This window comes from Mesocricetus auratus, unplaced genomic scaffold (assembly GCF_017639785.1).
Source record: "Mesocricetus auratus isolate SY011 unplaced genomic scaffold, BCM_Maur_2.0 Super-Scaffold_100029, whole genome shotgun sequence".
Taxonomy (NCBI): Eukaryota; Metazoa; Chordata; class Mammalia; order Rodentia; family Cricetidae; genus Mesocricetus; species Mesocricetus auratus.
In genome coordinates, this window is record NW_024429210.1 from 19,861,542 (window position 1) to 19,887,833 (window position 26,292).

The following is a 26,292-nucleotide window of genomic DNA, read 5'->3' on the forward strand; positions in this document are numbered from 1 at the left end:
TGCTGGATGCCTGGTCTCACAAAGGCCAGAAGAGGGTGTCAGACCCCTGGTACTGGAGTTACAGATGACCATGAGCTGCTCTTTCTGCTTCAAACCCAGGCCCTCTGGAAGAGGAACCAGTGCTCTTAATAACTGAGCCATCTTTGAAAGATACAAAACCAGCCTAAGATCCTTCAAGGTCCTCCTCCATCTTTTGAGGAGGGGGATCTTTGCCTTGCCTGAACTTCCTCATTCTTAAACATCTCCTCCTTCTGCTCTACTTTACCCACAACAGAAAGGTTCACAAAGAGCAGTGCTCTTACTTCCTGGCAGCATGAACACAGCTTCCAATCTTTCCAACTAACAGTCATTCCTGAGCATCACATAAGCCTCCTCTTCCTCCAAGAGCTGTCTATCTTTCCATTTTCTATCTAAGTAAGACATGCTCGCTCTGAGACCACACCACACCACTCTGAGCATTCATACCACGTTATGCTTGTCCCAGAAACAACAGATCCCAGGAAGCACTTACCTTTCTGACTGAAGCCCCTCACCCATCTTTTACACAGCTGAAGTGGTCAACTTAGTGCAATAAAATACATCCACTACTGAAGTGACACTCAGACAAGGTAGCTTAACTGCCTAGTTATTCCAAAGTTATTCCTTATCAGAAATTTCTAGAGAAACATAACCTCTGAAAGAACTCTGTCACCATTTCAGTGGACTCAAGACTAATTTCCTATTTCCCCTTTGTAGACCCCACTTGGATTAACTAACAGAGAAGATCCTTCCAATACTTCCAGGGTTGGAAGATCTGTCACTTGGAAGCTGAGGAGGGTGGATCACAAGTTCAAAGCCAAAAAACAATGACATCTTGAAATTCGCAGGCAAATGGATGGAACTAGAATAAACCATCCTGAGTGAGGAAACCCAGACACAGAAAGACAAACATGCTATGTACTCACTCATAAGTGGATACTAGACATAGAGCAAAGGATAACCATCCTACAATCCACAACCCCAGAGAAGCTAGGAGAGACATACATGGACCCTCAGAGAAGGGGAAAGGGACAAGAGCTCCTGAGTAAATTGGGAATGGGAGGGTGAGTGGAGGGAGGCAGGAGAAAGAGAAGGGGAGAAGGGGAGTGGCGAAGAGAACATGAGGGATCAGAAGGTTGAGTTGGGGGAAAAACAGAAAAGGAAAGCAAGGAAGGAGATATCTTAATAGAGGGAGCCCTTATGGGCTTAACGAGAAATCCAGCACTAGGGAAGTCTCCAGGAATCTACAAGGATGACCCCAACTAGGAATCTAAGCAATAGTGGAGAGGCCACTTTAAATGCCTTTCCTCTATAATGAGATTGATGACTACCTTAAATGCCATCAAAGAGCCTTCATCCAGTAGCTGATGGAAGCAGAAGCAGAGATTCACAGTCAAGCACTAGGTCAAACTCCTGGAATCCAGTTGTAGAGCAGGAGGAATGATGAGCAAAGAAGTCAAGACCATGCTGAGGAAACCCACAGAAACAGCTGACATGAACAAGTGGAAGCTCACTGACCCCAGTCTGACAGCTGGGGAACCAGCATAGGACTGAACCAGGCCCCCTGAATGTGTGTGTCAGTTGGGGGCCTGGGTAGTCTATGGAGCCTCTGGCAGTGGAACCAGTATTTATCCCTAGTGCATGAATGGACTTTGGGAGCCCATTCCCTATGGAGGGATACTCTCTCAGCCTACATACATGGGGAAGGGCCTAGGTCCTTTGATGATCCCCTGTGGGAGGCCTCACCTCCCTGGTGAGTGAATGGGGGGGCTAATGGGGGAGAATGGGAGAACAGGAGAGAGAGGGAACTGGGATTGGTATGTTATTAAAATAAGATTGTTTTTAAGTAAAAATTAACTTTAAAAAACCAAGTTCAAAGCTTCCCTAGGCTACATAGGGAACTCAAGGCCTGCTTAGGCAATTTGGAGATATCCTGTTTCAAAAAAAAAAAGGACTGAGGGGCTGGAAATATGGCTCAGTGGTTAAGAGCACTGGTTGTTCCTCCAGAGGTCCCGAGTTCAATTCCCAGCAACCACATGGTGGCTTACAACAGTCTGTAACTCCAGTCCCAAAAGATCAAACACCCTCTTTCTGCCACAAACACCCATACACATAAAATAAAAATAAATTTAAGATACCAAAAAAAAAAAAAGAATTGAAAGTACAGAAAGAGCTGGTGTGGTGGCACACACCTTTAATCCCAGCACTCTGGAGGCAGAGGCAGGTGGATCTGTGAGTTTGAGGCCAGCCTGGTTACCAGAATGAGTTCCAAGACAGAGAAGAAAGGGGGTTAGGAAAAGTGTGAAATTATCTTTTTTTCTATATAGAAATGTACCATCTGAATTTATTCTACAGCTAAAACTGTATCAAGAAATGAGAGGAAGGGAAACTAAATCACAAAGCCGATGGGATTATGCGCAGCAGTGCAAAGCTGAAAAAAAAGGAGTCTAAGGTCGCCCTTAACTCCCATGCCCAGGTTATGTGGCCACACAGGGCCTATGACGTACCACCCTTTAAAATGAGCCAAGAGACAGCCTATGGGATGAAACAGCAGAGCTCAACCTGCTGCCAGAAATAAAAGTCAACCCAAAAGAAAGGGATTTAGGAAGGAGACTGCAATATGAGCCAGACACCGCAGTAGTGGAGCTGAAACCGGAGATTGCCTGTCGCTCAGAGGCACAAGGGACTTCACAAAGAACTCTGTTCTAGTCTTTCTCCTGGCCACCTCAAGCCATAAAGAAATGAGCTCACCTCCCTAGTTTTTAGTTTCTTCATGTGAGAGCAGAGGTGTGGTGATAAGGCCTCTGTTCCCAACTCAGCTGAGGACCAGAATCACCTAGGAATAGAAATACAGACTCCTGGGGCATGTTGAGAAAGGCTCTCATTGGCAGAGATGTAATGTACCCAGGATTACATGATGGTTCTAAAAGCTCCTCGAGTGGTCTAGGGTGATGTCTGAAGCCACATTGCTCCTCCTGCAATTGAGAAATCCCATCACCTGCCATTAAAGCATTAGTGCTTACCATCTTACCATCCTCTACACATTTTCTTTTCACTCCTTCCAACCACCTTCCATTTTCCTGTTCTTACGTAGCTGGCAGAGCCTGGTGGAAGAATATCAAGCCCGGGCAAAAAGGGAGTGAGGATAGGCACAATTCAAAATAGTAGAATTGAAGCTGAGGATGCAGTACAGTTGGATGAATTCTTGTTTAGCACATATGATGCCCTAGGTTTGATCCACAGAGCCACATAAAACCAAGTACAATGGTACTTGGAGAGGTGGAATCAAGAGGATTAGGAGACAAGTTATCCTGAATCTGTATAGTGAATTCAAGGCCAGCCATGCACTCCATCTACCTCCAGACCCAACTACACCACTCCTGGGCATATACCCAATGGATGCTCCATCCTACCATAAGGACCCTTATGCAACTACGTTCATAGCAGTTTTACTCATAACAGCCAGAACCTGGAAACATCCTAGATGTCCCTCAACTGAAGAATGGGTAAAGATAATGTGGCACACTTACACAATGTAGTATTTTTCAGTGGTTAAAAACAATGACATTATGAAATTTGCAGGTAAATGAATGGAACTAGAAAAAAAATCATCCTGAGTGAGGCAACCCAGACTCAGAGAGACAAAATGGTATGTACTCACTCATAAGTGGATACTAGTTGTTAAGTAAAGGATAAGCATGCTACAGTCCACAGACCCAGGAAGGCTCAAAGGGGGTGCATGAATCTCCCTGGGAAGGGGAACTAGAACAGATTTTGTGGGTGGACTGGGAGCAGGCAGGGATGGGAACAGAGGGGATCAGGTCAGGTGGGGGACAGGTAAAGGGACAGAGTACTGGGAGAGACAACTGGAATAGGGGGCACTTGGGAGATGTAGAAACCCAGTGCAATGAAACTCCATGGAATCTACAAGAGGGACCCTAGAGAAGACTCCTAGTAATGGAGGATATATATCCTGAACTGGCCATCTTCTATAACCAGCAGTGGGACTAGGACATCAACCCAGCCACAAAACCTTTGATACACAATCTATCCTGCCTACAAGATATGCTGGGATAATGGTGGTGCAGAGCTTGTGGGAGCCGCCAACCAATGACTGATCCAACTTGAGGCATATGCCTGATATTACTGATGGGGGAAGTCCTGTGTATATGTCAATAAAGCACACTGTTGGCCAATAAGGAAGCAAGATAGGTGGGACTAGGAGTCGAGCAGGACTCTGGGTAGGAGAAACACAGAGAGTCAAGATGTAACTGCAATAGGGATAGGAAGCCCGGAAACTTTGCTCCGGTAAGAGAAATACTTAGATTAACAATTATGGGGTAAATACTTAAGTCAGAGCTAGCCAGTAAGAAACAAGCAAGGCAACAGCTTCATAATTAATATAGCCTCCTGTGTGTTTATTTGGGACTGATGCGGCTCTGGAACCAGGCTGGCAGGAAGGCTTCTCTTTACAAGAACCCATGCCTGACACTACCAGGAACCAGAGGCTGGACAGCACATAGACCCAGGACAGAACCAAACATGACTAGCAAAACAAAACAAATGACAATAAAATGATTCCTAATGATATTCTGTTATACTCACAGATCTGTGCCTAGCCTAAATGGCATCAGAGAAGCTTCATTCATCAACCGCAGAGACCTAGAGGCAAACACTAGGGGGAGCCAAGAGGGCTTGTAGAGTCCATGGAGTTTCATTGCACTAGAAGCCACAGAAGAGGAGAAAGGACGACTGCAGGAGCCAGAGGGGCCAAGGACCACAGAATCAACTAAACAGGGTTTACAGGGGATCACAAAGATAAACTGACAATCACAGACCCTGCATGGATCTGAGCTAGGTGTTCTACATATATGTCATGGCTGTGTAGCCTGGTGTTCTTGTGGGACTCCTGACGGTGGGAGTGGGAGTGTCTCTGACTCTTTTTACCTGTGCTTGGGACCTTTTCCTCCTACTGGATTGTCTCATCCAGCCTTGATATGAGGGTTTGTGCCTAGTTTTATCGTACCTTGTTTTGCCAAATTTGGCTGATAAACTTGGGAGGCCTGCTGTTTTATTTATTTTTTAAGGGAAATAGAAGAGTGTATCTGGGAAAGATGGGAAGTTTGGGGAGGGCTGGGAGGAATGGAGGGAGGGGAAACTGTGGTGGGATGTAATGTATTATAGAAGAAGATTAAAAAGGGGACAGCAGATTATAGGTAAGATGAAGGTGGTGAATTCGGTTGGAGAAAAAGCTTAAGCAGGAGGAGCCTGGGGTATGGGAAGGGGAGAGAAGGCAGCTAACCCAATGGACAGGTCTGAAAGCCGTATGGAAGTCTATCATCTCAAAACCCAACTTTTAAAAATAAATTGGGGATAGAACACACGTAAAATGAAAAAAGAGGGGGTAATACTGGGCGTGAAAATATTAAGCAACGATGGGAGCTATGAAACAGTCTCACAGAAACCCACTGACTAGTAAGCTAATTTCAAAAAACAACTGTAAGTAAGGACAAAGAAAAGATTTTGAATGGAATCGCCCTGCCTGTGTTGGCTTGTAAATAAACATCACCGCATCTGGTGGTCTGAATGAGAACGGTCTCATAGGCTCATCTGTTTTAGTACAGCCAATCCCCAGATGGTGGAATTGTTTGGAAAGGGGTAAGAGGTGTGTTACTGCGACCAGCGTTAGGGTTTCAGAAACTCACACCATTCCCAGTCAGCTTTCCCTACTTTGTACTTGTGGATCAAGCTCTCAGCTACTGCTGCAGCACCACGTCTGCCTGTCTGCTGTCCTGCCTCCCACACTGACAGTCACGGACTCTAGCCCTCTGTAACCACAAGCACCAAATTAAACATTTTCTTAAAAAAAAAAAAAAAGCAGGGCGGAAGTAAGGGTGAAAAAAAAAAAAAGGACAATCCCTAAGCATGCAAAAGTCCTAGGGTCCCAATTAGTTATTCCTCAGGGAAGGTGGTCGTGTGGTTATCGTTTACAAAACCCAAGTATTTGTGTACAAGTAAGTCAGTCAGGACTGACTGGTGGGACAATGAAAGGGAATGAGGTCCACAGCAGGCACTAATACTTCACCCCAGGCTACCAGCGAGTCTCACACACTTCAGCAGGCACTAATACTTCACCCCAGGCTACCAGTGAGTCTCACACACTTCAATACTTGGTCCCTTGTTGGTGGAGTTATGTCCCTGGAGGCAGGCTTTGAGGTCCCAAGGCTCCCTCCATTCCCAGTGTTTGCTCTCTCTCTGCCTCCCTCCTACCTGCAGATCAAGATGTGAACTCTCAGCTGTCCCTGCTGCCATTGCCTTTGTTCTGCAATCATGATCTCTAACCTTTTGAAACCATGAGCCCAAATGAAACCCATTCTTTTATAAACTGCCTCAGTCATCATGTCTAGAAAAGAAAGACACTAGCAGACAACAGCAAAATGGAAAGATCTCAAGTTACTCACAAGACCTCCTACGCCACAGGCTGCACGCCTGGACACACACATGCACGTGGCCTGTGCACTCCCAGGACTCTCTCTGTCTGCTCACTCCCTGTGCCCTTCAACATGTGCAGCCTTCTTCTTGGTAGACTCAGGAAAAGCCTCAGCAACTGCTTCCGAGGAGTGTGAAGACGGTCCAGCAAAGAGCCTTGATGCCAACTGATAGTTCAAGATAGCCTCTCTGAGGGAAGGTTTCCCACTGCCTAGAGAATCCACATGCTTTAGGATACTCCCTTTCCTCTAATCTTTCTCTTTTCCATAGCTTTAGTTTGCTTAAATCTCACTATGTGTCTTTAAAAAAATTAAGTGTGATTCTTACTTTTCACCTCCCTGACTCTGGACCCCCAAGAATATGAAGTCTACAATGGAAGTTAATTTTTCTGGAAACACGTGTTAGCCCTGTTCGTCACTCCTACAAACTAATGAGAAGCAGGCAGGGGGAAAGGGAGAGGGAGGGCATGAGGCATGATCTCTATCTTCTATTGCTATGGCCTGCCTGAGTTTACATTTGCCTGACCTTGGATCTGGCCACACTTCTTAGGCCAGCCTGCTTTAAATGGGAGCTTTCTGAAAGACTGACCCACAATCCACTGTACCAACTGCTCCAGGACTTCTATTGCCAAAAAGCTCATTGAGAAAAAGACTGCTTAAAAAACATGTGGTAACTCGGATGAACTGGCAAATCCTACTCGACTAGCTCTAGTCTAAGTTTGCTCTTCCCGTGCCAGACTTCTCAAATGTTCACAGCTCCTCCCATGTTCTGCTGACATCCTACAGCCATCCTCGATCTAAGATACCCAACTTTTGCCATGATGTAAAATTCTATCTGTTCTTATACAGAACCATGATCCAGCTGAGCATTTGAAAAGCAGCCAGGGTGCCTGAAAACAGTGCCGAATTTTACTTAGTTAATTTAAATGTAATTAGACACCTGAGGCTTATGGCTGTTTTACTGGACAAATGCAAGTTAGGCCCTCATTCTGAGAATAGGTCAGAGGGTAGACTTTATGGTGGCACTGATTAAAAAGTACCCAGAGACCTCTCCTAAGTCCCTGTGTCATGCTGTACCTGAGACAAGTCCACTGAACCCGCTGGAAACGAGAGCAGATGTGTTTAAGGTTCTTCAGTGATACCAGTAAGGGCTCAGTTGAGAATCACTTCTCTAACCCTTGAACTCACTACCTTGAATAGCAACTATTCACCTGCAAACGTAAGATAATTAAGTCAAACAACAGACCACTCATTTGTCAAGAGTAAACGTAAATCTGCCTCCAAAAATCAATGAGGAAAGAAGAGCTCAGAAAAGACAAAAAGAAAGAAAGGAATTTTTTTTCCAAATAGCTACCGTAACCCAAAGTGTGGCTGGCATGGGTTTCTATAAATAATTCATTTTCTGGTATCACCTTTTAACAACAAAGTACACCTCAAACCTAGTATTTTGAGCCAGCAGCTCTAATTGGATTTTTCTCCATGTCTAAGGCACCCACACACTATCTGTACCTAATCAGAAACTATTATCATTCCATAATTTTCTTCAAAAGGTAATTTGAAGCCTGTCCTTTTCAGTGGGCACATCCAATTTCTTAAATGGCAGCAATTAAAAATCAGGTATTGGTCCAAAATCCATCTGCTGTGGTTTCATTCTTTTCCAGCAGGTGCAACTTCAACCAACCCTGGCCATGACCGATTTCACCAAGTGAACCATTAACCTGTGAAGCGTGTGCCAGGAGACCTGACTGACCAGAGGCAGCAGCATGTAAAGAACACCCACAGATGTATGCTCAGGTTTCTGCAGGCTCTAACCTCCCAATGAACGTTTCCCAAAGGCAAGCAATGCTCTTCAGGGCACTGCTGACAGCATTCCAAAGCTGATGGAAACAGCCCAATGGCATTTTCTAGGCAGCACTGCTGAAAAGGTAAAAAACAAAGATATTTTAATGGGAAGAGTATCTGAAGGTCACTCAGATACATGTTGAAGTAAGAGTGATCCAAAGTTATACTTTTCCCCCAATTACTACCATGGTCATTTAATCACAAAACCCAGATCTCCTGGATTTGGTCAGGGCTTCAGTAAGTCACCCTAGCCAACCAATTCCCTGCTCCAAGAGAAAGAGGGCTCACTGCCAAGAAGTCCTTACAGAACAAATAGAATTCCTGTTGCCATGGAAATCAGACAGACCCTGAGTGGGCATCCAGAAGCACCCAGTCACCTCTCAACTGCTCACTCAACAGAAGGCAGAAAGCAGACTGTGTAACAAGCTAAACCAATCCCAAGAGGGTCCAGCCTCCATTTTCTTATAACCTGCTGTAGGTGGGCTACACAGGATAGGGCACAAACTGTCACCTTTACAACTCAGATTCTCAGATAAAGACTGAACCTCAGTTCAAGCTGGCCTTCAGAGTCAAGAAATGAACTTTGGTATACATAAGCTCTAAAATCTATATGAGAAATAATAAAAATGTGATTTATCTGACATTCAAATTTAACCTGCATGTTGGGTTTCTGTTTTGCTTTTCCTAAGTCTGATACATGTTGGGACGTGGACACCTGAGAGGAGGAGGAGGACTTTCCCTTCTATCCTCACGTCCACCATCTAACATCCCATTACTTTAGGGCCTCCTGTAAAGAGCTGACCTTCTGCAGTGGAAACTCATTAGCTACATGCCACCTCATAAATGAGTGTCCGGGCTTCTGTATACTACATATGCTAATCATATATACCTAAGTGCCAAATACACAAGCAACTTAAAAGCTAAAGTCCTGAATAAAGACTCATACAATAGTTAGGATGGAGCAGATGCCATGAATGGAAGAAGTCACTAATTACTAGACATTATTATTCAATAAAATTAAAAATGAAATTTGTTTTGAAAAATAATATAAACACAACAGAAACAAGCAATATAGAAGTAGTCATCATGTGAATTAAGTGTCTTAAGTAGCAATTTTTAAAGCAGCTAAATCTCTTAAACACTTATATAGACCAAAGAGCATTCTGACAACTTTACATGTGTTTTTGTACTTTATCCAAACACCCTAAAAAGTGAATGCTGCCATTAGGCACATTTTATAATATGAAAACTCCAAGACATCAAATTAGGCAACTTGGTGAGACTAGGATGTCCATGTGACATAGTTGATTTAAAACAGTTCTAGTTTACCTGCTGTGGTCCAGTTAGGTGTCCCTGTCACTCTGCTAAGTTACGCAGTTACTACCAAAGGCCCCGCCACAAGGCAGAGTGGGCCATGTGGCCTCAGTGGGAATGCAACTACTGTGAGGCACTCCTCTAAGATGCTTTCCACAGAGCAGGGTGGGCTAGACCCGGGGGATTTCGGGGTTCTCTCTTCCCTACATACTCTCAATTTCCTATGTGCTTAAGATGATTCCAGGTGGTGGTAGCACTCAGGAGCCGCACTTCTCAGAGCTGCCCTCTCATCTAGTTTGAGCAGAGGAGATTGTTCTGTCGGCCTCCACTCAAACCCAGACCTGAAAAGTTTTAAACATATGCACTATGTCAAGATAATACTTAACTAGCTAGTCTCCTAATCTGGAATGTTTTTCACCTTCCTTCAGCCTGACCCGGAAACCCAGACCAGAGTTATTTGTTACTGTCTGTAAGACAAAAGCAGACATATAGCATATGCTTGTACTTCCTTTCCTCATATATATATATATATATATATATTATGTAAAAAAGAAAAACAATGTATATACAACAGACTATAACACATTATATACATATAATATATATAATGTATACAGAATTCATATATTCTTTTTCTAAAGAGTTTTACATTTTTATTTGATGTGTATTAGTGCTTGCCTGCATGTATGTCTGTGTACTGCAGGCACTCAGAGCTTGAGGCAGGACAATAGGCATCAGACCCTCCAGAGGAAGAGTTAGACAGCCGTGAGCTGCCCGGTGGTGCTGGGAATGAACCTGGCTTCCTCTGGAAGCAGTCAGTGTTCTCAATTGCTGAGCCATCTGTCCAGCCCCTCTTCCTTTCTTCTTCTCGCCTTTGGTACTGTTTGGTACACTTGCTGTTATTCTAGTAATTCTTAACACCAACTTAATGGCATGAAAACAGAAGACATGAGCACACACTTGTGAGTCTCACTCATGCATTTAATTTTAAAATTGAGTGCAACTGGCCCCAATAAGCAGAGTAACACGCCTATCAGAGACTGGCATTCCAACAACAGTCACAGGACACTGGCTGGCTAGTGAGAGTTTTAGCCCTTACACTGTGTTAAGCAGCTAAGCTTTAGTTTCTCCTCCATACAATGGCATGGCCACATTAACATCTACTGAATGTGCCCAGCCCTCGACTCTCCAATTCTAAATTCTTTCTGACAATGAGCTGCAGCCTGCAATGAGAAAATATTTCTATAGAACTTCCTAACTGATCCACAGGATAGCTGACCCATCCATGATGGAACCTAACCAGGTCTCAAAGGGTAAGAAACTAACTCTCCCTCAAAATCAGACTGCACTGGGCATATTGCTGCCTATCAATAACACTAGCCTCACAAAGTGAAGGTGCGAAGGCAGGAGAATTATGAGTTTGAGAACAGCTTGTATTACACATAAGTCCCTGTCACAAAAATCAAACAAGCAGGATGGAAAAGTGGCTCCACCAACAAAGAGCACATTTATGAGGACTTGAGTCCAGTCCTTAACACCTATGCAAAGAGGATGCAGGAGCCTGGATACTGAAAGGCCTGAACTACAAAGGCAGCCTGATGAGGATCCTGGGAGCTGTTGCTGCCAGTCAGTCTACCCAATCAGTGAGCTCCAGGTTCATTAACAAACGTGTGTGTGTGTGTGTGTGTGTGTGTGTGTGTGTGTGTGTGTGTGTGCGCGCGCACGCGCGCGCGCGCGCCCGTGCATATGTGCACATGCATGTGGGACAACAGATCTAGCCTTTTCATTGAGTAAAAGTTTGTTTACCCCAGGAAAACAGGGTTCTGACCTATTCTGTAGCAAAAGGTAAGTGTTCTCTCATTCTCATGTTTCCTTAATACAGAAACTTGACTCCTGATAACCTAGGTCAAGTAAAACACATTCTTCAATGTTTGATTCTGAAGAGGGTCATATTTTTCCTTCAATACTAAAATAAAAAAGGGGAGAGGGAAGACTGGGAACCATGGCTCTCAAGGTTTCCTGTCTCAAATCGTCACCTTGCCTTTGTAGGGGAGTTTCTTCATGGTCCATGGCAAACAGCCTTGGGAAAAAGTGAGTTAACTGGGAGGTAAAGATGTATTTATGGTCATGAAACAGCAATGGCCTGCCCTTTCTATCTACTCTCAAAGGAAAAGCCAAAGCAAGAACTTCTGACTTCTCAGTCCAGATTGCACATTACTTCTACCAGACACTGAACTTCTGGTTAGGAGGGAGGAGGGAGGTGGTACAAGCTCAAAGGTCTACAGAGTTGCTGGCTGGTCTTGCTTGTGCACACTTACAAAGCAGGATGGGCTACTTCTAACCACGAGTTAATTTTGTAAGATTTACAGCCACATCTAAGTGAAAACTTCCACTGAGAGTTCTTGTATACGAAAGCGTAAGATCAATCCAGAGACATCTTACTGGAGAAATAACTCCTCATGACAAAAGTTCAGCTTCTCAGAACCTTCATTTCAAAATTTCCAAGAAAGTTGTTATAGTCACAGAGAACAAAATATGTTCTCATAATGTGCCCGTCCCTGAGAAATGATGTGTTCAGACTGTGTCCTTTGTCTTGACACTGTGGCAGCTGGGGATAAAGACCTGGCATCATCTCCCTTTCACACATCTCCCCTTCAAAGCTCTCCCCGGGTTCAAGATCATGCTGAATTTCATAACTTGTCTAATGCCAAAACAAATGGAAGTCGGATGACTATGCCTGCATTCTTTCTACTTACTTACAGTCTGAATTAGTGGAAAAACATAAATTATTAAAAATTTTTAGAAAGCTTCATTACTCCGAGGACATCTGCAAGAATGTAAAAGCATGGAGAATGAAAAGGAAGCTGTCACCAAATGGAAAGTCCTGAGCTTTGAAGGAATACAAGCCTCTTAAAACCAGCATTCTAACTGCAAGGGATATAGGCACTTCTCAGAATAGTTTACTTTTCCAACTTATAAAAGTACATATTTATTACAGAACACTGGAACACAGATAAGAACAGAAACAAGCAAAAAAAATCTCAGGTAATACTCTTAGCCTTTACCCAGAGCTTCATGTGTGTTGTCATATTTATTGTGGATCTTAACATTTAAATCACTTTATGTTGTGTTTTCCCCGCTTGTATCAAAAACTTCTAATTTCTAAAGTTTATATTAGTCTAACCACTTACATTAACCCATTTATTTCCAATAACAATCCTAACTTGTCTATATAATGCTTCCGTCATCCTAATGGGAAGGTAACTGTTTTGTTAAGATTATTATTGTTGCAATGAAACACCATGATTGAAAGTAACTTGGGGAAGTGAAGGTTTATTTTCTCTACACTTCCACATCCTTGTTCATTATCTAAGGAGGTCAGGGCAGTAGCCTAAAGACAGAACTGATGCAAAGGCCATGGAAAGAAGCTGCTTACTGGCTTGGTCCTCATGGCTTGCTCAACCTGTTTTCTTACAGAACTCAGAACCACCAGCCCAGGGGCAACATCACCCACAGTGGACTGGGCCCTCCTCCATGAATCACTAATTTAAAAATGCCCTACAGGCTTGCCTACAGCCCAATTTTAAGGAGGCATTTTCTTAATTGCGGTTCCTTCCTCTCAGATGAATTCAGCTTGTGTCAAGTTGACATAAAACCTAGCCAGAAGAGTAACTGAGGCAGAAAAGGGTAATGGCTTACTCAAAGTTATGAAGTTTATTTAGTGCACAATGCAGTGGGATTCAGAAACAGACAGCACGGCCCAGGTCAGTTCTCTAAACTACCACACTGTATGGCACCTGTAGTACTCTGTCCTCTAATTTACAATATGAACAACTAGACTATTATCTAACATTTTAAATCATGTTATAATATACATTTTCATAGACATCTGAGGCACCACTCTAAGCCAATTCAGAAAGCAAAAACTCTTTACTATCCCAGCAACTTCCGTTGACTTTCAGCTGGCCAACAACAGCTGCAGAAACATCTAAATGGCTTGCATTTCATTGCCCAACTCGTTGCTCCACCTCCCATGGCATGATGTTCATGTGGCCCTCACCTGTCCACTCCATCGCCATCTGCAGCAGACCGCAGTAGATTCCATCTGCTTTCACACTGCACAAAGAGCCAGCTAACACTGAGTCTGTTCCCTGCAACCCCCAACAGATAGAAGCAAATTCCACAGTTTTCACGCCTGGGATATATCTTCATGCTCAGCTTATTTGCGCCGTGTCTTTTGAGCTTGTACTAATACAGAACAAAAGGGTGAGAGATACCCTGGAGGTGGGAGGAACGCACAACCAAAGGAGCAGTGCCTGAGTGAGCAGAAACAGTCCTCAGCAGCGGAAAGGGGAGGTTCAAGCTCCCGTCGTCAAGGGTCCGTCCAAAACAGATGGACACGAAGAGAACAGAAAGACAAAAATAACAAGAGTGGACATCAATAAGCTCAGCTCATTTTCTAGCTGTCAGAAGCACCATAGAAAATGCATTTTCCAACTAAAATGAAGGATCAAAACATATGAAGAAGTTATTTGGGGTTAGGATGAAGGTCAGCAGTGAAGCACTTGCCTCAAGTGCACAAAGCCCTGGGTTTGATGCCCAGCACCACCACAAAATACTTACCCCCAAAACACAGAAGCTGTCTCCTCATTTTCCATGTCACAAAAAATATGCTTACACATTCTAAAAGCATACCTAAATTCGACGTATTGATCAAAAGGCACAATGATTACATAGACAGTAACTCCCTGACAAGGCATTTCTATAGATGGAAATGTTGAAAGCAACAAAAGAAGTAAAATTTGGAATGGAGTTGGGTGGTGGTGGTGGCGGCGCACGCTTTTGATCTCAGCACTCAGGAGGCAGAGGCAGGCAGATTGCTGTAAGTTTGAGGCCCATCTGGTTTACAGAGTGAGTTCCAAGACAGTCAGGGATACACAGAGAAACCCTGTCTTGAAAAAAAAAACCTAGAATACATTAAAAACATAAAGAAAGCCATAAGAGAAACAGCTATTTGTAATATATTCCAACTAACTATATAATTTTAATATATCTAGATTCAAATTTCTATTATACTTTACATTTACTTGTTAATTGCCATCTCATATATTTAAAGAAGATGTTAGAGGAACTTGGTCTATCTAAAGCCCTCAGAGCTCACTCACTGTCTCCGTAAGAAGCTCTGATTCTGCGTGCACTCATTAATACAGACACTGCATTTTAAAAAGCAGTTTATCTGCAGAACCCTCAAACTACCTGACTGTTTGCAACCCTGAAGGCAGCTCCCTCCTCTACAGACTTTGCCAACTCTCACCACGGCACCGACAGGCTCACACTGTACATAACCCATCCTCAAGACAGCTCCCTAAAGTGCTTTGTTTTCACTATTTTGGCTTGAAAAAAGAACTGAAAGAACAGTTACAAAATTAATATGATATATAATATAAGTTTGCTTTCTTAAAGACCCCAGGACCACCTGACACAGAGAGCTGGACATCAATTAATCCATAAAACATCCCACAGGCTTGCCTATGGGCAATCTGACAGTGGTACTTTCTCAATTGAGGTTTTCACTCCTCAAATTACACTAGCTTGGGTTAAGTTAACAAAAAACTAAACAGGATAATACAACACTAGCCAGTACCAAGTACTGCAGACAAATCATCAATGAATATGTATATAAAAACAAGCAGGTAGGAGTCCACAGGGTGATAGCCAATGCCCCTTATTAAATATCTAAAAAATCTAAAATATAACATTTGTTTTAACTTCCAGGGCTCCAGCTTTTATTTAGGTCAGAAACCAGTATATTTTGTAGTAAGTGGGTGCTTGTGGGACAGGCAGCACAAGTGAGATTGGTCCAAAGGCATTACCAATAAACCCAGTAAAACCACGCAGCCACCATTTGCATGGAGGCAGCTTAGTCCAAAAGATTGAACTCATATTTTGAACCCCAGACAAACATCAGAATATTATTCTGAGTGGGGAGGGACACGATGATTTACTGCTCAGAGAAAGGTTTTGTGCTCACCAACATTTAAAGAACCAACAGGGAAAATACTAGAATCGTTATTTGACTGCATATACTTTTAAAGACCACCAAAACTTAAAAAAAACCAATAAAATAAAGAGGAAAGTAATAATCCCCACTTCATGGTAATTCACTTACCAGAACAATTTTGCTCAAGTAAAATGACAACTTTCAAGCTAGTCTGTTAACCAACCTACAGTTATTTTAAGGCAGGCCATGGTTGATTAGTGCCGGTCACACGGCTTGCTCCCAAATCTTTTGGCAGTTCTCCAATACATGCCAACCATTTCTATCTAGGCTTGCTGGAATCACACCCCATTTCTCTAAAGACACAACAAGTAACACAATGTTACATTTCACAACAAACCTGCCATTTATTCCCACCAAACCTTGTTAGGAAAAAATTCAGATCCATGGTACTGTGTGGATGCAGCCTAGTGTAAAAGAAACAGCTCATACTTGTTCCCCAGAAAATATCAGAATATTGCACAATCTCAAGAAAGGCTAAACACACATCAATTATAAGGAAGGCACAAACAGGGAAAAGAAAGATCAGATCCAAAAGGACACTGGACTGTGGATGCTAAGTCTTAGGCAGGTGGTCACTACCTGCACTTTTAAAGCACACTATTAACTAGGTGTATTTCAGAGAATAATTCTAGTTTTTAATGCGCTCCATTACTACCATGAAAAAGAAAACACTGAACAAAGCAACACATCTTGTAAAAGTCAAGTGTTGTTCTCTGATTATTAATATTTGGGGAAAAATAACAAAATTCTCCTCAAAAACAAGCTGGAATGGCCAGCTCCATGCTGTTACATTCCATTCTATCAAAAAATGTATCCAATGAACACATCTGAGACTGTGCACAGCTGCCCAACATTCCAGCACCAGGCCAGCTACTGATACATGCTTTACATGAAATGTCTAGTTGTTTTAAAACTAGAAAATATTGAGGAGTAATTCTGAAGTATAACCCATGCAAGCTGCAATTTCATGTGAATGAATTTCCTTTTAGAAGAGGGCAACCCAGCAGCAACATATTGTACAATTAAAAGTACACACACACACACACACACACACAAATAATACATAAGAAAAATACATATAAAATCCATCTGATATATACGAAACAACTTTTCTTTAAAATAAAATAAATTGACCTGATCTCTCACCATATTTTTCCCTTTCAAGAACCAAGTAATATTTTTTTAGAATTCCACTGAATACTGGTATTCATGCTGTCACTAACACATACTTCAAAAGCAAAGTAAAACACAGTGAGAATCATCTGATTAAAATTCCTTTCGGAATTTGGGGGGGTGATTTTAAAACAAGCAAACAAATCAACCACAAAATGCCTACCTTTAAAACAACTCCCCTAAAATCTTTGTAAAGTTCTCTTCAGAAACAAACCAGAATGGTAAACCACATATTGGTAGATTCATGTGCTGGAGTCTTTCCTTTCCATATGACACCCAATGTCTTTGCTCCGGGGCCTTTTCCTCAGCTCCACCGCAGAGATAAGTTGGGAATCTGTGGGCAGTTGACAGCACAGAGTTGTCAAGTGCTGTGAGAAGGACCAGGCCCCTCTCAGGGATGCCACCTGATCGATAACCCCTGGACACCACTGACCTCCCAAAATAGAGACAGGTGCTCTCAGGCACTCAAAAGTCCAACCAAGGCCACATTCCAGCTCCCTGCTCTCCTCTAGCCTGGGTCACTGGGCCCTTTTAGCAATGCCTGGGTTGGCTGCCACCCCAGTGTCAAGACTCAACATTTGTAGCCATCTAACCAGAGGTCTGGCTGAGGTCTCTGCCTAGTTTCTGCAGGACAGATACAAAGCCATCAAGCATTTCCCTTGGTGGCTTTCTGCCACCTGCTAAGAAAAGATTCTCATCAGGTTGGGATTTTCTAAATCCCATTTGTGTAAAGGAGCCCACCCAGTGTTGCCCAGCTCCATTCCATTCCAGTTCAGACCTCCCCCATTAACCTGGGAGAGGAATTGCCACTGTCCTTTAAAAACATCCTGTTTAAACTGGGGAGAACATCATGATTTCCTGGAGCCTCCCCACCCCAAGCATGATTAACAACAAGCCCAAAGTACCCACAGAAATGGCTGGAAAGGACTTTGTTTTCCAACTGAAAGGTATGTCTGCTCTCTTTCCCTGGTTCATGTGTCAGAAAGGAGCCAGCCACTAAGGCAACAAAGTCCCCCATACACACACCATCTCTTTGGTGTCCTAGGAATCATAGAACTGTCTTATCTACCAAGTATGTCTATTGCTTTTTATTAAAACAGATCCTAGATCTAAAGCTATCTTCAGAATTCAAGTAATTCAAAGACCCTAAGAAAACTAAGTTCTAATCTATGCTTTCAACAGCTAAAACCAAGTTAAACTCAGTAAAATGCATTATAGTAAAACCCAGACTGTAATATAGCCATGTCCTTTCCTTTAGCAACACATTAAGGGATAGCTGTTTCAGTGACTCTAAAATCTGAAGACAGAAAGTAAAATCAGATATTGTCCAACCATCTAGAGAGACTCTCAAGGGAACTGACCAACTCTGATGGGAACTCCTTTCAAAACAAAACAGAAAGCATGTATTACCTAATGACAACCTCATTTCTGGTATTTTTCCACTGGAGAAATTTATCTATCACAAATACATTTTATATTCTGTTTCTTTACCACTTTTAACTTCTCTTAAAGTATTAGTGTGGTACTTTTGACTATGGCCAGTACTGCAATTGGCATTCATGTGTTACCATGCTGTGCGTGTAAACAGAAGAGTGGTGAACATCATGTGATTACAGACTATCAAGGTTCTGTGCCTCAGCTTAAGATCTGATGACTGGTTGTATGTATTGGTGACTTATGTGGGGGTGAGGGAATTAAACACCAAAATGTTAAATGCCTGTTTCTGGGTTGTAGAGTACTTAGTCATCCTCATTTTCTACATGACCTAAAACAGTCATCTACTATTTTGGTAATAAAATGATTTTAAAATATTTACATTTAAAAATATTTTTGAGCCAGGCATGGTGGCTCATGACTAAAATCCCAGCACTTGAGACACTATAACAATTTGATTACTTCAAGTTTAGGGCCAACCTGAGTTACATATTGAGTTCTAGGACAGCAAGCTACCCAGCTAGACCAGGTCTTCAAATCAATCAATTAAAAAAAAAAAAAACTCCCATACACAATACACACACACACACCTAGGGGTCACCCTAAGTGTGTTCCCCAGGAGCCATTCACCTTTTTATTGTATTTTATAATATTTTATGTATATGAGCATTGTCCCTGAATGTGTATGTATATGAACCATGTGCCCCCACAGGCCAGAAGAGGGAGCTGGGTTCCCGAGAACTGGAGTTATAGAAAGTTGTAAGCTGTCAAGTGGGTGCTGGGAACTGAACCTAGGTTTTCTGTAAGAGCAGTATGTGGTCTTCACTGGTGAGCCATTTCTCCAGCCCGCACTGTACTTTTTAAAACAAGGTCTAACTGGCCTGGAGCTCACCAACTAGGGCAGACTTCCTGGCAAGCAAGCACTGAAAATCCACCTGTCTCTGCTTTCTTAGCCATGGAATTACAAACTTTTTCATATGGGTTTGGGGGGCTGAACTTAGGACTCAAGGCTCATGGCAAGCATGCCACCAGCTAAGCTATCTACCAGCTCTATAATTTGATTTATTACAATGACATACTAATTCATGAATTTCTGGAAGCATATATTCTTTACAAACGATTGAGGAGAAACCCAATACACCATGTACACTAGCAGACAGTATTAAAAGTTCAGAGTACTTAAAAAGTGATGAGAAGAAAATGATTATTTTAATATTATTAATAATCCACGCAAAAGCTTTCATATACTCCAAGTTAAAAAATACAATGAAAAATGACCAAACATCACAGGTCAAAATAAGTTTACTTTAATGAAGAATGTAGGTTTTCCTTTCCCTTGACTCAAACAGGACTAGGGAGGAAACATGTCCTCCCCCAAGACTGTTCAGCTGGTAAAGAACATGTCAGAAAAACATGGGGCATCTAAATATGCAGACATGGTCTGAAAACAAACACACTAGAAAAACTGTCTTCAAGAGCCACCCAAGAGGGTAAGGAGACAAGAAGAAACTTTTTGCTGAGTTGAAGGCCATAGCCACTGAGGACACGTGGCCTCCTGGACACTGCTTTGTCAGGGTCCCTTGTGGCCTGGTTCCCACATCTTTTCCCACACTCTAAAGAAGTGACAAGGTCTTAAAAATGTGTGTTTAAGTGAGGAATGAGGAAATCTTTTTAAAATTAGTACTCTTCATCTGTCATTACTGATACTACTTTCCCCTAAATCCTGGCCCCCCCAAAAAAAAAATTAAACAGAAGATGAACAACTTGTCAAAGTCCCCCATGTATTCAAAAGGTCTTTTATCTTCTGAGTACAGCATATAAAGTATATTCTGTGTGTGTCTGTCTGTGTATAAATATATTACTAGAATGTATACATAGTCCTAGGATTTAGAAACTAATTTTTATTCAAATGTGAGACCTTTGAGATGACTCAGAAGGTAAAGGCACTTACTTCAAACCATGACATTCTGGCTCTGGTCTCCAAGGCTCACATGGCAGAGGAGAAAAGTGACTCTGATCTCAGCATGTACACCATAGCATGCCGTGCGTGCATGCGTGCGTGCATGTGTGTGTGTGTACGCGCATGAATAAATAAAACAATTTTTTGTTTTGTTTTAAAATTTAAGTCATGCAATATTACCATCACACTTTCAAACCCTAGCAAAAGAATATATTCAAGAACTATTTACCAAATTCAACTAATAATGCAAATTAATGTCAGAGTAGCTGAAAAGGGAGAACATTAATAGTATAAATGCTTACTGAGTAAAAAGAACACTTTATGAAATTGTGTAATTATATGCTATTTTCACATGCTAAAGGCTTGTTTCCAGCAAATGGCCTGTGGTAATACATACATTCTATTGCTAATACAGCCGTCTACAAAAAAGTTAGAGTAAGCAATTTAATAGCTCTTCTGATGTAAAAACACTCAGGCAGGTTTTTTTGCCAAGTGTTATCAAAGAAGTTTGTGAATCATATAGATTACGCATTCCCAAGAGGAAAATCAAACTGAACACCTACTATGTGCTCAGCACTCTGCATTGCTGTCTCACAGTAACTAGATGAGGAAGTAATATTATTTGTTTTTTCAGATGAAGAAAATAAGTAGGCCAAGAAGAGGAACAGCGCCACACCTACCCACAGCCACAGCACTAATGAACAGGATATTAGGATCTGGGCTCAGATCATTTTGCCCTTTCCAAGGTTAGGAAAAATTTCTGCAGCAACAAAATCATTCTCAACAACCTGGATTTTGACTTTATTAAGTTACAAATTTATTAAAAGAAATGATTAGATTTTTCTTCACAAACAGCACTTAGCAAGTGATATTTATAATGTATCATGTACAAGAGAATGGGCAAACTACCTTCAGAAGCCCTACAAATCAACAGAGAAACATTTTAAAAAGTGTGAGCTAAAGACTGAACAAGCATTTCACAGAACACAGAGTCCAAATGACCAAAAATAGAAATACTCCATCACAGTAATCAGAAAAACTGCAAATAAAGCAATTTTCCACAAATATCAACTGGATTAGGAATTTCAGAGTTAAGAAGCGCATGGTGAGGTTCTAGAGTAAATGCAATGTTTATGTACCACCAAGCATCAAACTGCTACAACTTGGCACCATCTGTTGAGGCTGATGATGACATCACCTCCTTGGACAGACATTGTGTGTACGCTGCCACATGTATACTAAGAGACAGGTATGCAAACCACTCACATCTGCCCTGTCACAGCAGTAAAAAAATTAGCATCAATTCAAATAGCCACCCACAGTACTGACGAATAAGCTGTGGTTGTATAGAATACACCAGCACTGGAAGTGAGTGAACTATAGAAATAAAAGTTATGAATTTTAGGACTACATATTAACTTAAAAATTCAAGTCAGAAGACACAGAAAATATAACTTTGCCTATATAAAGTTAGAAATACACAAAAAACCAAGATTTTTGTGAGAAGGCTAATCCACAGACATAGAGATGACATGACTAAATTGATGGAACACAAGGCAGCATAAGGGTCATTCTGAGCTACGGCCATTCGCTTTTGATTCTTTAAGATGTATTTGAGAGATGCTGTTTTGTGTCCAGTACTCAATAATCAATCTAACTTGGGGGAAACAGTTCTAAGGGAAGAACAGAGCCCAGAACTACACACACAAGAGTGCAGAGGGTCTGAGCTTTCCAGGCTCCAGCCCACTCTCTCAAAGCCCATCTCAGCTAGCACTGATTTTTAAACTTCAGAAGTATTTCAGGAAGTAACGTAAAACGCTGACTCATCTAGATAACCAATAATAGGACTATCCAGATTTCTCCATCTAGAGACAAAAAACACACATGTGTGCATACACATGCCCAGAGATCCTTAGGAAATTTAAAAATCCATTTCTCTCGTGTCCTGTATGTGTGCATGAGGGGAGGGGCATGCCACGATGTACATTATAGAGGCCAGAGGCCAACTTTGTGGGTCTGTTCTCTCCTTTCACCATGACATGGGCTTGGGAAACAGGACGCAGGTTGGTGCCTTCACCCTCAGGAAGCTTTTGGTATTTTGAGAGAGCAGGTACTTTGTGTATTTTATTAAAGTGCAGATTGACTGGAAAGTTCTGGAGTGGGCTCCTGCAGATGCAATCGAAACAAGCTACTGAGGGGTCTAGTAACGGTGGTCCATGAATGAGTGGTATCAAAATGTCTTTTCTAAAGGTGATGGTGTGCTTGTGTGTGCGTGCCCATGAAGTCAGATTCCCTGGAATTAGAGTTACAGGTGATTGTGAGCTGCCTAACATGGGTGCTCCAAAAATGTTATTCTTATGCTATATAAGGTTGAACATGACATAAGTACTGCCGAGAAAATCAGAGAATTACACTTGGCCTTTTTGAAGAAAAGGTGCTGTGTACAATGTATAGTAAAGAAAGCTTACAAGAGGAGTCCTCTGATACAGTAGTAGCTTTTGTAGCTGAGACCTTGGCTCTGTCCTCATGGAAGATTGCTCTGCATGCCCATAATGTATGGAAGGACCCAAATCTACATGAGGAAATCCACAGGATAGTAGAAAAGGCCCAAAGCTGTTGGTCAGGGCTCAACCTAATTAAAGGAGTATCACCGCTCAGCACAAAAGTCAGTAAGTTAACAGAAATACTAACAACAGCTTGGCCTGTAAGGTTATCACCAAAAATACACTCTTTAGCCAGGCGGCAGGAGGGTCACTTAAGCCCTTGAATTTTAGATCAGTGGATCCTGTCTCAAAACTAACTAAGTACAAAATAGGGTCTTAAAATGAAAAGTTCAAAATTATTTTAACAAAAATCAACCAGAAACAAAAACAAAAACACCAGGTGATTGCCCCTCATGTTTAGCTAAATGTGTTTTGTAGTAAAGTCCTTCTCTCTCAAAATAGTACCTCCAAATGGAAAATCACACTTTCGTAATTCAGGACAAAAGGAACAAACTGGCCAAAGACAGTGCGGGTGTCAGGTTTCTGCTCAGGATGCTCTGGCTCTACACCACAGAGATCCCCTCCCCTCGCAATGAAAGATGACCTAGGGACAGCGCTTTCCACGCCCCAATACTTTTCATTATTGCAGATGAAAGTTTTGGTCACTGCGGAGGTGACAATTACAAAGTGCTTAACCCAACAGACTTCTGCAGCTGCTGTGTAAGTTAGAACAGTTAAACCTCCTGTGACATCAACACCATAGTTTTTACAACACAGTAAATCCAAAATGTCTGCATAACCCATTCACAGAACACTCAAAAAAATTTTATGCAACACAGTTGCAGACAGCCAGCACAGCCATGAAGCTCAAATCCAAAGTCCCATCTTTGAATAGCCCTTAAGTATGAAGGACTCCAAATAATGTAAACAGGCATACCACATACACACCCCACAGACACTACACATACACATCCTACATACATACACCAGACACCACAGAGACCACACACCACACACTTACCATACCATACACACACACACCACAGACACCACACACATACACAGACACCATACTTACTACACCACACATACACACACACCACAGACACCACACCACACATACACAGATACCACACACTTACCACACACACACACACAGAACCACACCCATACACTGACACCAAACACCACACCACACACCACACTACACACTCACCATACAACACTTACCACCCACCTTCCCCCCACCCCCACACAACGATTACAGACTGTTCCCCTCTGCACTAACAGATTCATCAGAAATTAAAAATAAAACAAAGCAGGCTCATCCTTGGCTTCAAAAGGCTGATCTTCCAGCTAGTATATGAAGCCTGCCTTTCATGTTTATGTTTTAGGACAGCCTGGGATGACATTTGAAATTTATCCCACCGTATACCTCATAAACAAAATACAGAAATGGCAGCTTACAGGGACATCTCCTGTGTACCAGTGGAGACTTAAATGATGCTGGGAACATCTCCTCACCAGATACCAACAGCAGAGGCCTCAACCCCTATCCCCAGCAACACCTATGAAAATGTACCTACAAGTCTGGTTCTAAAGTCAACTAATTTGCTATCAATCATGACATTTATCAACAAATCCTTAATAGAGAATCAAAACAAATAATTGCACTTGGCATGCAGAAAAAGGAGACCAATAAAAAAACAGGTTAAAAGAATCACAAAATTTTCTGTTAGAACAACCACTGGAATACTGTATTCTAATAAATCTGAAATGAAAAATCATTACCCTTCAAAGATGGTTTCCTAGAGGAAAAATACATTTTCTTAGTAATGACCAAAGATAAATAAGGAACTATAACGTCATGGCTGTGATGGTCTAATTAATAAGCACCAACTTTTTGCAAACGATGGAATCAATGCCTATCTGGTTTATGGGCAAAGCACAGATAAGCTAGGAATCCACACCGAGTGTACCACAGCCTCTGGACACCGCTGGGTCGCGTCCTTCTGCAGCCCCTCCCTCCAGCGCTGATCCCTCCTTAGCATCAGACTCCCGCCCGCATCCGCAGGCCAGCTGCTTTGGCCTGCATCAGTGCTGCAGGGCGCGCCTCGGTCCCCCAGAGCCAACAGGCGGGGCAGGAAGTGTCGCCCCCAAAGCGAAGGCTGCCCCCCCCCACCCTAGGTGACCTGCTCCTCCCGACGCCACATCTCGCCACAGCAGCATGACAAGGTAGAGGCGAAGGGCTGCCCTAGGCCTGGGTGGGGCCGGTTGGGGGCCGCAGGCGCTGGGTGGCTGTGCCAAGCCTCGCCGGAGAGAAGCCCGGAGGCTGCGATACTGCTGCATTGTGCTGCATCACGGTGAGGGCACCGTGAGCCATCCATCTTGCCAAAAACGCACATCCCCGCCCAGAGAGCCCGCACCGAATCCATTTTCTCCTCTGCTGAAGCACTCCCACACGTCCCTCTCCTATCCGCTCTGGCTTGACTGTAAAAATAACGGGCTATGCTTTCCGTACAGCCTCCCCCATTCGATGGCAGTACCTGGCACCTCTCCTGTCACAAAAACAAAGGGAAGGCTCCCCCGGAGCGGCTGACCAGAGGCTTCCAGCCCACCTACCCCAAGCGGGGCCCGAGGGTCCCGGAGCCCGCACTAACCTGTTGAAGGCTGGATGGCAGGAGGCTACGGCGGGCGCGACGCCCCAGGGCGGCTCCCCGAGTCCTGCGCGGGCGCGGGACTGGGCGAGGCGGGGGTGGCGGGGCGCGCAGGGCTGCAGCAGAGCAGCCTGGACCCACGCTGGCCGCAGCCCCGCACCGTTACGCACGGAGCCTAGGAGAGCCCCTGGGAGACCCCACGCTCGACACCCACCCCCGTGACAGGGCCCACGGCGCCCGGTGGCAGGCGTCCTCACTGCGGAGTCCGCCGCGCCCCGAGGGCCGCCTCCCCACCCCCACGGCCTCCGGGGCGCAGGGCAGCGACAGCGTCACGCGTCCCGGCCCGTGCTCCGCCCGCCCGCAAACACCATCGGGTGAGTTGGCATCCTCCTGCCTCCGACACCAACCTACCTCCGGGGGTGGGGTGGGGGCGCCGGGGTCCCGTCCTCCTCCCGCTCCTCGGCGGCCGGGCGGGTGGGCCGGGTTGGCGACTCCGCGGGGCTGGCGGCGGCTGGGGCCGGGGCTCACAGGACGGGACCAGTGGGCGCTGCTGCGCGGGGCTGCGCGCTCGCTCCGGGTGGAGAGGCGGCCGGGGGAGGGACTGGAGGAATCCGCAGCCTGAACGGCGACAGCTGCACTGATTCCGGGGGGCTGGGCGGGCGCGGGGCGGGGAGGAGGGAGGAGAGAGCGCGCGGGGCGGGCGGGGGCGCGGGCGCGGCAAGGCTCGGCGTCGGGAGCGCGCGCACGCCTCCCGCACCTCCCGAGCTGCAGCGGCTCCTCCCTGACGCGCGCCCTCCGCTCTGCGCGCAGCCCTGCAGCCAGGCAGCCGCCCACCCAGCGCGGGCTCGGTTCGGATGCTGCG

At 43.8% G+C, this 26,292-nt stretch overlaps 1 protein-coding gene across 4 annotated transcripts in view; it reads right to left on the reverse strand.

Moving 5' to 3' along the window:
• Positions 1 to 26,036, reverse strand: part of Sptbn1 (spectrin beta, non-erythrocytic 1) — a 160,411-nt gene extending 134,375 nt beyond the window's left edge. Inside the window, exon 1 of one of the 4 annotated variants that reach the window (XM_005070338.4) lies at positions 25,842 to 26,034. The gene's annotated coding sequence lies outside the window, so the exon portion shown is untranslated. Of the gene's footprint in view, positions 1 to 17,059; positions 17,188 to 25,433; positions 25,540 to 25,841 lie in introns of those variants that run through there. The other 3 variants (XM_013113587.3, XM_013113588.3, XM_040733246.1) reach the window with 3 other exon arrangements.
• Positions 26,037 to 26,292: the final 256 nt, after the last annotated feature.